A 12,296-nucleotide genomic window follows, 5' to 3' on the forward strand; every position below is an offset into this window, starting at 1 on the left:
TTAAATAACTTACGGGGAAAGTTAAAAAAAAGGCTGATCATAGCAGCTGCACGTGTACAATGTCTTTATGTCCCTTTAATTCTGTATTGTCAATCAGAGAGCAGTATCTTATAAGTCTAGTTTTGTAACTTTTCTGTAATGTTTGCAGTTTTCACTCCATTTAGAGGGGCTTACTCAATTCAAATGCCATGTAAATGCGTTAAGTAGCTGGCATGCAATTGGCTGATTAGAGAGTTATGTTGTTGAGCGTGTACCTAAGTGTACCTAATAAAATGACCAGAGATGACAGAAAGGAAAAGCAAATTAGGCACATAAGAGAACCCTTACCTGGAATCCAGGGTGGCACAAGAAGTGACATCAAAGATTTTTCTCAGTAAACTTGGTAATTCACATCAAAAGTACTGAACATCCTGAGAAGGGCCAAGGTCACAGACCAAAACGACGAGCAAAACCCCAACTAAAAAAAAGGGAAACACTAAGCTACAGGTTCAAACAAAAACTAGACAACACAGGTTCCCTGACAGGCCACAAAACAGGAAAAACATACTAAAAATAAAGCGTCAGAAAACCTTTTACCAAGCTTCATCGCCTTACAGGCAAATTTCAACAAAAAAGAACAGGAACTGAGAATGTATAGGTTTGCCACAAGTAACTCTCAAGAAACACATTTCAAGGTACATCAAAGGCTGAACTTAACATCCATCCAAGACAAGCTCAGTGCCCAAATGGCAAACAGCTGGGCCTCAATACGCAGCTTCACTAACAAGCAGATGCTGTCAGTGGCATTCAGGTGTGGCACACACACACACTCTCAGAGGCAAGAAGTCAAACAGTCAGTGGATGTGACAGCCCTGCATAAATGAAACCTTGTGAGAAGGTCAGAGTGAAAATGTCACTTTGGTAGCGCTGTTATCAGCTCAGAAACAACTGAAATGTCGTGTCAAACCAAGGCAAAGCAAGGCTATTTGGATGTACGCTAAAGCTTTTAGTATACATCCATTTGGATTAAAAAAGGCAAATAAATAATTTAATAAAAACAACATTTAACTGATTTTTGATCTGCTTTCAACAACGACCACAACAAAATCTTAATCTGAGAGGATAAATGTGACTATAATATTGACTGTAGCTGTCAAAAGTGTAAAGATAAAGACTCAAAGTACATAAGAATATCTTATGTGAAATAAGTCAAATACTGTGAGTACTGACAGTTGCAGGCTCTATTACTACAGCAGACAAGTTAAGTGCTGTTCGTGTTTTTCTTGTCATGTTGGAGTTCTCCCTGTTCTGATCTTAATCTGTGTGGGTGAAAGTCTTTGATTCTTATCAATTTTCCGGCCTGAGTGACTCAGCGGGACCCTGATAGGTCCGAGAGTGCCTCTTTTCTCAGTGTTCAACAAAATATTTTTCCTCATCTTTCAACTTTTAAAAGAAGTAAATGAAATGCCCCTTTGCAGATTCTCACTCCAGCTTTCCAACATACAAACTAACATAACTCGCCACAGCAATCAGATCAGCTGTGAGTTATTAGTCACACATAAAGCGAACAGTTTTCTGTGCATTTTACCAGGAAGTTACTACCTGACATAGTTTGTGTTGGTTTTCAGGTCATTCAGATGGAGGGCCATAAGATTCTGCTGACCCTCACTTAAATGTTACAAAGTGAGTGGTATGGATGTTGCTGGCCTCCTGCGGCTGCTTCCCTCACACTCACTGGCCACTTCATTAGGTACAAATGTTCAGCTGCTTGTTATGTAAATCTCTAATCAGCAAATCACGTGGGAGCCATTCAGTCCATTTACACATATAGATACGATCGAGGCGAGCTGCTGAAGTTCAGAATGTGGAAGAAATGTGATTTAATTGACTTTGATGTGGTACAGTTGTTGGTCCCAGGCGTGCCAGTCTGAGTAATTTCAGAAACTGCTGATCTACTGGTATTTTCCCCACGCAAAACTCTCCGCAATTTACAGAGACGTATAGAGACGAAAAGATGTCGGGGCAAAAATGCTTTGTTGATGTCTGAGGAGGTCAGAGGAGAATTGCCTGACTTTTTTGAGTTGATAGGAAGGAAATAGTAACTCAGATAATCACTCATTACAACCAAGTTATACACAAAAGCATGTCTGAATACACATTAGCAGATGGGTTACAGAAGCAAAAGACTGCGTTGAGTCAGCTAAGAACAGGAAACCTAAGACTATAAATTGCACAGAGTCACCAAAACTGGAAAGAAGAAAATAGTCTCCTTGCCTTCATTTCTGCAGTGACATTTGAATGTTTGACTCAGGATTTTGCAGTAACAACATAAAAGCCATCCATCCTGCCTTTTATCCTTGTTCAGGCTGCTGCTGTTATTGTAATGTTGTGGGGGATTTTTCTTGTCACACTTTGGGCCCCTTAGTACTAACTGAGGGTCATTTAAACATAGAGCGTGCAGACTGTTACTCACCAAGGCCATCTCCTTGTGACCACAGTGTACCCATGCTGCTTCAGGGAGGATAATTGGCCACGTCAAAAACCTCAAATCATCTCTCTTGAGAATGAGACTAGTGTCAGGAGAGATATGAAATAAATACAGTGTTTGGTGAGTGTATTTATTTAAGTCGAAAAGCTCAACCTGATTACATATCATATCTGTCAGTCAGTAAACAGCCAAAGCCTTAACTTAATACTTTGTGGAAGTATTTATGAATAATCTCCGTTCACATAAAGGGACAGATTGTTTTTTAATTGTTGAAATTAGTAACACTTTAGTCTTTGAGGTTATAATGAAACAATATCATTTCCAGCTGCTTATATTCATGTAAGTTGTGTCCCAGTGCTGTGGGACACAACTTACACTAGCTTGTGATCCACAAAGAAACAACAAAAAAATTGTTTTTTTTTTAAAAAAACTGTCATCTTTGAACTTAACCACTGGAGGGCAGCATCCTGACACAAGTGAGCAAACACTCGTGTCTTCACTGCAGAGCAGGACCTTTACAGCATGTCAGCAGCTTACTGTCCTCTTGCCTTTGGCTGAATAACGGGAGGCGGATTTAAGCAAAATTAAGTTAGTTAGTTTATTTGTGTATTGCACACTGAGGGTCCATCTTCTACATGACGCAATCTGAAGCAGAGAGGGAGGAAACAAATGAATACGTTCACTTTATTCATTGAAATAAAGTCATTTATTTCTACTCGAGAAGGCTTAAGCTGTTTAAAATGATGTATTCGGCATATTTGGTTGTAATTTATCTTCTTGTCATCAGTAAACACGAGGAAACACAAGGAAAAGCTTACATAAAAGTAATTTGCTGTGTTAAATGCAGCTATTTCCGCTCTATTTGGGGTTTTGAACTCAAAACAAGACACTTAAAGACTTCAATATGCATGCTTAGAATCTAGCAAGAACATTTTTGTTTACTATTTTCTGACATTTGAAAGGTAATGAGACACAAAAACACAAAGATTGTGCCAGTGAGATCTTATTTCTAAAAACAACACAATAATAACAAGTGAAATTAGAGTTTGTCAATAAGAGAGGAAGAAATTTACAACACACTATAAATAAACAGCAACCAATGTATTATTTGCCAACAATAGATCAAATAAAGCTTAAGTCAGCTGCTGGCTTGATCCAATAAATATTTCAATGGAAAAAGATGTGAGGATGGAGACCACATTGTACAAGATTCAAGTTGATTAAATAGGATTATGTTTCGGCATGATGGTACTTTTTCCACAGCTGAGAATCAAAAGAGAGATCTTAGTAAATGAAGATGATTTGCAGATGTAATGCTAAAGTTGTGGATTTCTAAATCTGTCTCCAAAGCCATGTGGCTGCCAGTGTTGCACAATGACTTTGGGTCCAGATTACATTAAGCGAAAGTGATGTAAGACCCGGCTGTGCTGCCATCAGAGACATTTCATCACGGCATAGTTTGAATAACGAGCTCTGTCTTCAAGCTTGTCTCTGTCACCCGGAGAGGACAAAATCTTTTCTGTCGTCCATTTGTAGGTCACAAGAATGCCCCCCACCTTCCCACTCTCACATTCCTCCAACTGCCCACATTCACTTAGCCACACACGCTGGGCCTCGTCCACTGTGTGTGGTTGACTCTCAGGGATACATGTGTGGCTGTCACTGGGGCACAACCAAGGCCATCAAAACCAAGAAAAATGGCGATGAATAAAAAACTTTATGGAAATGCTGCAGGATTTTAGCTAAGTATGATGGTTGCATCACAGTGGTGTAGCTGTTTGCACTTTTCCCTCAAAGCAAGAAGGTTATGGGTTCAAGTCCACCGTATTTTGCTTGGAGTATGCATGTTCTCCCCATGTCTGCACGGGTTCTCTCCTGTTTCCTCCCATAGTCCAAAGAGATGCAGAAGGTGAGATTAACTGTTAGGTTTACTGGTCATTCTAAATTTGCCCAAAGGTGTGAATGTGAGTCCAAAGGATTGTGTGTGTCTCTCTGTCTCAGCCCTGCGATAGGATCCATCCATCCGTCTGTCCGTCCGTCCATGTTTTCAACGTGATGGGAAACTACTGACTAAAACCAGGAAAATGTTTATTGAGGGAACAGAGATTACCGCTGGAGTGGTTTCCCCCTGCTGGACCTTAGAATGAAACAGGTTTAAGGGACTGGAAGAAAGCAGTTATATATGGCTTGTATCTCGTTAAGAAACATCAAAACTTTCACTGCCCATGAGGGCATGAGGATATTGTCATCCTTACAGAAACCACTGTTATCAGGATAAAAATGTTTTATCCAGGGATAAAAGGTGGACTTAGAGGAACTGTGAGTTAATTTAAGAAGACAAACCAGCCAGTAAGGCCATTCCACAACATAGCCCTCAATATAGACACGACTGCGTCTTTAATTTGTTACTGATCTGTATTTATGAGTAACAAATCAAAGGAACACAACAGACTTTGAAGTGTTCATCTGTAAAGCAATTCTTAAGTAGCATCAGTGCTACTTGAGTAAAGACTTAGCGCCTCTGTAGGAAAATAATACGAGGTCATGAGCTCAGAGGGGGAAGCACCTCTTCATAAAGTCACACCTTGGTTAGCTGTCTCCTTTATTCTGGATTTCTGGGTCGTCGTGGTTGCCTTCATTCTCGCTGTATCTCCGCAGAGGCGTGGACGAGGGTGGGGACTGTTTTCACAGGTCCCACAGGAAAACAGTCAGGAAGTATTACACGAGGCCCCAAACAGGGTGGTGGGGGGCAGCATAAAGGTCTTCCAGGAACTCCCCTTAACTAGCATCTCCTCATGAGCTGCTGTGGTGAGCTGTTGGTGCTTTTTGTTTTGATTCCTCTCCAGGTCTGGGACAGTCGCCATAAGTGACTCACTCTATTGGCTGTTGGCTGACTTTGGCCGCTTTTCATCTTAAACTTTTCCCTTTTTTTCCCTGCGAATTTCCTCTTGTTTTTCCAGATACAGTCCGTGGATGAAATAGTGGTGTTATTGTCTCAAAGTTTCCTGGACCTGCTCAAGGTCAGGATCTAGTTGTTTAAGCGTAAGCAGGGGACTTTATAAAGCGCTTGTATCACAGGGTTGATTGCACTGATGCAGGTGAAATCCCCCAACAATACAAAGGCTTGCTTCTCAGCATTAAACAGAGATTGAAGAAACTCGTAGAAGGCGGAAAAGAGACGTCAGCCGCAAGAACCACTGCTGCCATTCACCGAAATGGATAATAGCTGTGCCCCAGTGTGCTTTTGTTTGGTCTCTTTTCAAATCACAGTGAATTCCCCGATCTCATCAGCACACGGCGTATACAGTCATTATTTGTCTGGTGCTAAATCGAGCCCAACAAACTACTGTGGTACCAAACTGAAGAGCATAAAGGATATGAAAATTATAGATATGATTAACCAAGGGGAATCTTCTGGCTCTTAGAAATAGATTTTAATCATGGGATATGAACCAAAATGAAAAACAAAAGGAAGAAGTGGCAGCAGACGAAGCAGCCACAAAGTCAAAAGACAGACACGCAAACTTCTTCTTTTTCCAACAAAGATAATTCAGTTGTTTTAGGAATATGATATCACAGCCGCTGTAGTGTCTGCTTTCACAGTCGTCACTTTATTCGCAAAGAAGTGTTTGTGCATGTGTCATTACCACAGATGAGTCAGTTCTACCTTCTTGGATTGAGAGTGAAGGACTTTGAGGTGGAGAGTGTGTGGGCAAAAGTGAGAATGATCTAAACACCACCAGATGAAAGCGAGTCTGTGTAAAATCCGGACCCACACGTTTTATAAATACGACCTTGCTGAGCTTTAAAAATACCCAAGTAATGGTGTACCAAGTATTTTAAGTCCGATAATGAAGAATAAGATGCCCCACACTTCAATCATATGTTTATTGTTTTGTTTAGAATCCACTGAGGTGGTGTACTGAGGCAGACCCACATTATGTACAGTATGCATCCATTTATGTAGAAGTAACTCTTGACTTTTCTAAACACCCAGGTTCAGACAGTTTTTTCTGCTCAGTAAGAGGGGATATCTTAATATGGTATACTTCACTGCTGTTTAAACCTTATGTTTGTGAGGGACAACCAATCAGAAGAAGGCTGGCTAAAACAGAAGGCAAGTGTTTCAAACACTGGGTCCTCTATCAGGTAGAAAGGGATCATTATGAACTGTGAATCATGCAGGTACTCCAGTAAAGTACAGAAACAAAATTTGGGGTTGTTTGTGTAATTTCCTTTTGTTATCATACAAAGCACAAGGTTTTCTTCCTGTAAATTCCAGCTAACTACGCTCAAGGAACACACTACAGTATCTCTGAACGTCATCCCCTCTGTTTTCCTGAAGCTGGCTCTTAAAAAAATGGTGAGTCAACATCCTCTCTCCCAAACGCTTCAGCTTCCAGCATTCCTGAAGGCCAGACACTTCTGCTCTGCAGCTTTCAGGCGGCCATGCTGGTTTCATTTGCTCTGGAATGATGGGAGATGAAGACAATATGCTGTACAATATGCTGCTGTGCTGTTCCATCAGTGTGGACGTGGAGGTTATGTTTGTTCAGCATCTCCTGGGGAAAAAATGTCGTCCAGAACAAGTTGATCCCCAACACTTCCTGTCTTTGGAGGCAGGAAGAAGTTACAGTCACTATTCTGCGTCTTTGGATTCGAGTGTAGATATGTGGAGGGAGTCTTGATGTGGAAACTACAGTTATGAGAATCAGTTGGGGGTAAAACGGCAAAAAAATGTGATGGTTTGGGTAAATAATTTAGCTGAAATGTTTTTGTTGTTACAATTTGTGGGGAAAAGTTTGAAACTGAGGCCACTGTGTGTTTAAAGATATAACCTCATGACACTTCCTGCTATTGTGTTTGAGGACTTTCTCTGTCTTTGTGTGCACACTCACAGCTGTCAGGGGTTTTATATAACAGAGACTGAGTTTTTAACCCTTAAACATACAGTATGGGTCAAAAATGACTTTGTCAGTCAGGTTTATCATGTTCCTCTCATGCTTAAAAACACTATTTTATGTGTGGTTTTTAAAATGTTGTTCATTTTTTAAATTTCATCATTGTCTCCTCTCTGGTGTATTTTGGAGCACTTAATCTGTTGTCATCAATTAGCATCACATGCAACATGCCATTGACGTCTTCTTTCAAATGAAATAATAATAAAGCTTAGAATAAAAATAAAAATGCAAGAATTAAGTCGTTTGGGTTTTATGTCTTTAGCCAATGAGCATGCAGAAAAATAATATGACCAAGATTTACAAAATAGACTTGATTATTTAGTCTGTGTGACCCAAAATGAGTTGCTGAGGCCATAAACTCAGCAGGAAAGTGCTTACAGGGGTCCAAAGTAAAAGCTATTTTTGCACAGATTTCTATAGGATCGCAGGTATTTTTGCAGCCACGGGTATCACCGTCTGGTAGTCTTCAGAAACAATGAAGCTTTAAAGCACTTGTGTATTGACTGCATGTTTTATACTGTCAACTAAACTAAACTACTAGCTGTCTGCAAGGCCTTGCCTGCAGTAACTCAAGCCGGTTAACTGTACCTGTTAAATGTGATTGTGGTGTTGGTGCTTTGAAGATATATGACAAATATGCCTATATAATAAAATGGCTTCCTGAGTATCTGATTGTATTAATGGAAGACTGGTATTATATTTGCTGCACTGTATGGACGCAGTTTGCTAACAAAGCTTACTATCCTGTTTGACGACAGCAATACTTTAGTGCCACTGGGGTGACATCACAGTACACAGTGATTACTTAGTCTAGATTTTACTAGATTTTAACTTTCTTTGTATTTTTGCTGCATAGGATTTGATATAATTTTATTTCACTATAATTTGAGATGCCTTAAACTAAAGTAAAACATTTTTCAGGCTGAATGGTCAATAGTAGAGTAAAGTACAGAAAGAAACACGTGAAAAAAGTTACATATGGAGGTTTATTTTGATCTGAGCATTTGAAAACTTCACTTAAACAGAACCTGATTGGAAATCTGACCACTGAGCAAAGATACGTTCAGTCATTTTCGGTAAACCTCCATGTTCGTCGGTTACAGTGGAAGTGGCAGAGGATTAACAGGTGTTTCCTTATCTGACTTTTGTTCTCAAACACAATAAAACCATTATATTAAAAAAAGAGGAACCACTTTAAAACTGAACGTTCAGCCTGAGGCCCATCCTACACCATCTGGACACACACTATGCTTCACCATTCCAAAGATACAGAATCAAGAAAATAACCTGCATATTATTAGATCTAATCCAGACGATTTAGCCTTCCAGATGTAAAGATTTATTCCAGATCTGCTGCAGTAATGATGCTTTGAAAGCAGGACAAAAAAAAACAGAGATTCAGAGTTTAACCCAAACACAGTCACATGTGTATTGCATTAAAAGACAGCCTATGATTCATCACATCAGGATGTTTTTATATACACATTATGTACTGAGATAAGCTGCATGCAGCTGTTGTTCCCCAGAGTGGGCAGTGAAGCTAAACGGTCACGAGTGTCTGATACATGAGCGGCAGAGGGAAACAAAAGCATGTTCAATGACGCAGGCTTAACGCCTGCTACTCTTTTAACAGGAAATAAAAATATAGCTTAGAGTGTGGGATGGTGAGTTAAAGCTGAATTTATTTAACGCTGCGATATGAAGTGATGATGAAAAGGAAGTGTTGCTGTAGTAACCGTCTGTGTAGACAGTCTGGCACGTATGCAAACAGTTTCAACCTCAGTTACCTGCTTCCCTGCAATAAAACAAATATTGTCACTTCCAGAGCTTTGATATCCATCCTCTACCTAAAATGTATCTGTGTGTCAACCACATAACATGGAACTGGATTTTAACAGATCACAAAGTCCCTTTCTTCCACCCAAAAGCACATAAACAAAAACATTACCCTATAATAGGGCAGTTTATCACCTCATTTGGCATTGCCACTAAGTTAGATAAAAGAACTGCCCGATTTTATGCAGGAGAGCCACAGATACAATATCGCTTGTTGATCTTTAAAAACACTGGATCCATTATGCAGTATCTTTCATCACGCCTTCTCTGCCCGGTCCTTCAAACGTCTCTCAAAGTTTGTAATTTGTTTTCTAAATGGGAAGCAGACTAAAGGTTTCTGGCACAAGTTCACCTGTTTCTAAGAAGAAGATGTCTGAGTAGGTCAAAACTCCAGGGTCAGTAGTGTAAAGATGAACTTTGTTGTGAGACAAGTGTTTTGTGTGGCGCAGGTTTCTTTTGTGCACTAAAGGGCAGCTTCTTTCCCCATAAATTTAATGCAAATACGATACAATTGCAAGGCTTACATTACATGATATAACCACGTGTTTCCAATACACCATGCATGCAGAAAACAGAATTAATTTTCTGCCAGAAACGTCTGTACTTTGATTTGTATTGTCAGAGTTGCATGAAGCCTTTAAATCTTTCAACTGTTCTGTGTTACAGCCCTGAAAAATCAACAGTATAACACGCAGCTCACATGACATTCTTTTTGTTTTTCGCATACAGGTAGATGATAAAGTCTAGAACGTTTCCAGAGTGGGATAAAAAAGATTTTGTGAATTTCTTCTTGAATACTTATCTCATCTGCTTCCTCTGGCCTGCGTAGGTGTGTGTTTGATCAGATTTTTCACCAGCTGCTGCAACAAATGCAAACAAACACACCACTTTCATCAGATGTCTTGATTGACTGTCGTATGAAAACACATGATATTACATTTCTTGTTTTTTTCCCCAGCCGTGGTTCGCCTACTGCAAACCAGTGAGAGAACCACAGACAAGATATAAAAACATAAAAATATGAAAATCTCAGTAGCTGCAAATTCCCCACTTTTGAACACTCCCATCAGTCTATCAAACAAAAAGAGGCTTTAATATGTACTTCAAGTTGCTGTTTGCATATTTTCATTAATCTTTTATTCTAAGGGAACGCTTTGGGATGAAATGTTTATTATTTTTAAATCTTTCAAACCGATGCAGCTACAGACCAAGTTTTACAAATTAAACATCTGCACACTTCCTTAATAGAGTTTCTGGGCTGTTCTTTAACAAGCTGTTGGGTTAAAATTGTGAACCGTACAGGAAAGGGGCAGATAAATCCACAAAGTGATGATAGAAGAGACGACTGAAGGTATCAGTACCCCGCTGCTGGGAAACCAAATGCAGGAGTTTTATCTGATATGCAGATTATGATGCGATTACAGCTCTTTGCATTTATTTAGCTGTTCCGTTGTTGAAGCTGACGGCCACTCAGGTTTGCAATAAAGCCGAGTCATCTTAGTCACGCTGGGCATGTTTCGCCCTTTGGTCCTCAGTGTTACTCCTTTTTTTATATTTTCTATGTAAAGGACAATTTCTGTCTTTATTTCAGACATCATTTCTCAATATTGCACGTTATCTACTCTCGCTCTCCCCATTAAACACACACGCAGACTGCCAGACAGATGGATATGTAGATGCATGCATACCTATAAAGCTGGGGGTTGGTTTTTTTGTTTTGTTTTTTTCAAACCCTGCCTTGAGTTTTATTCTCTTATCTTTAGGGTGGATTTCCGGCACATTTGTTACCCACATCCTTTGCCGTGACGGCCCACACAAGCTCCTGCCCTCGTAACACACACAACTTACCACCCCCAGTTTCTGAGATTAAAAACTTCCTCCTTTTTTTGATGATATTTGTGCTTCAGAGAGGCTGGTATCTTGCGTGAGAACAATATTAGTGGTTTTGTCTGGCGTCTCGTCTCTGCAAATAAGTAGCTGTGTAAGTGCTAAGCTAAACTGCTTCCTCATTATTAACCATCAGCACACTGATCCAGCATTTGAACCTGAGGGGACTAACGGCCAATCAGATGCCACAGCATGTAGCAGGATTGAGAAATAGCACTCTGGTCTGAACTGTTTCACCACAGAGGCTCAGTACTGTCCTACAGGCCCTCCCGCTTCCCTTTCTCAAATGTTCATTTTCACAACTGACAGACGGGAAGAGGACTCGTCCCCCAGGCACATTTTGTTCTACTGTGTCTTGAGCTACTTTCAGCTGGTTTAAAAAGTCCAACTCTACAGCTGAATTTGCATGTAAAGGGACACAAAAGGAACGTGCATATGCATGAGGGGTCAGTGGAACTTTTTCCCCTCTGATCTCCAGTCTTAAAATTAAGATTCGCCAATTGATTAAACCCTGTCGAAACAAGGCTCTGGGACTTTGGATGAAAAGCTCAAAACTAAAATTAAGTAGATAAATAAGTACAGCAAGGCCAGAGACAGCATACTTTTTTTATTTAGGCATTTTTGTTTCGCGTGTGTTGTGATGGCTGTTTGTTATTGCTGGAGTAATGAGCAGTGTATGAGGAACTATTAGAGGCATTATTCAGAGCTAGTTCAGTGCTCGACTGGGGAGAGTGTAGTGCTGGTTTGTTTTTGTAGCAGCGGTTGCAGATGTCCATTAAAACTCCCGCATGCACGCAATAAGTAACAAAAGTTACATGTGGCTGTGCAGAAGAAGCATATTGTGGCTTTCAACAAGTGACTGAACTCACAGGAAACCAAATACAAGACATAAATAAACCAGAATAAAAACATTTTATGCTATCTTTGTCAGAACCAGTTTCAGTTTGAAACTGTAAGAGTGCATAAAACGTTATCTTTTTTTTCACACCCCTTAAAGAGCCTGTTTGAAATTTAAGACTTGGCTTTAGGGTAAAAGTCAGAATTGCATTTAGATGAGAGTTTTTGAATGTCCACGCAAAGATAGCCAAGCAGCCATGTCTGTGTCTGTGTATGCATGCACATCCCTCCACACACAAAGTGGTGTA

Source organism: Rhamphochromis longiceps, linkage group LG20, assembly GCF_057381845.1.
Source record: "Rhamphochromis longiceps isolate RC_006_pf linkage group LG20, R_longiceps_female_GT1.1, whole genome shotgun sequence".
Taxonomy (NCBI): Eukaryota; Metazoa; Chordata; class Actinopteri; order Cichliformes; family Cichlidae; genus Rhamphochromis; species Rhamphochromis longiceps.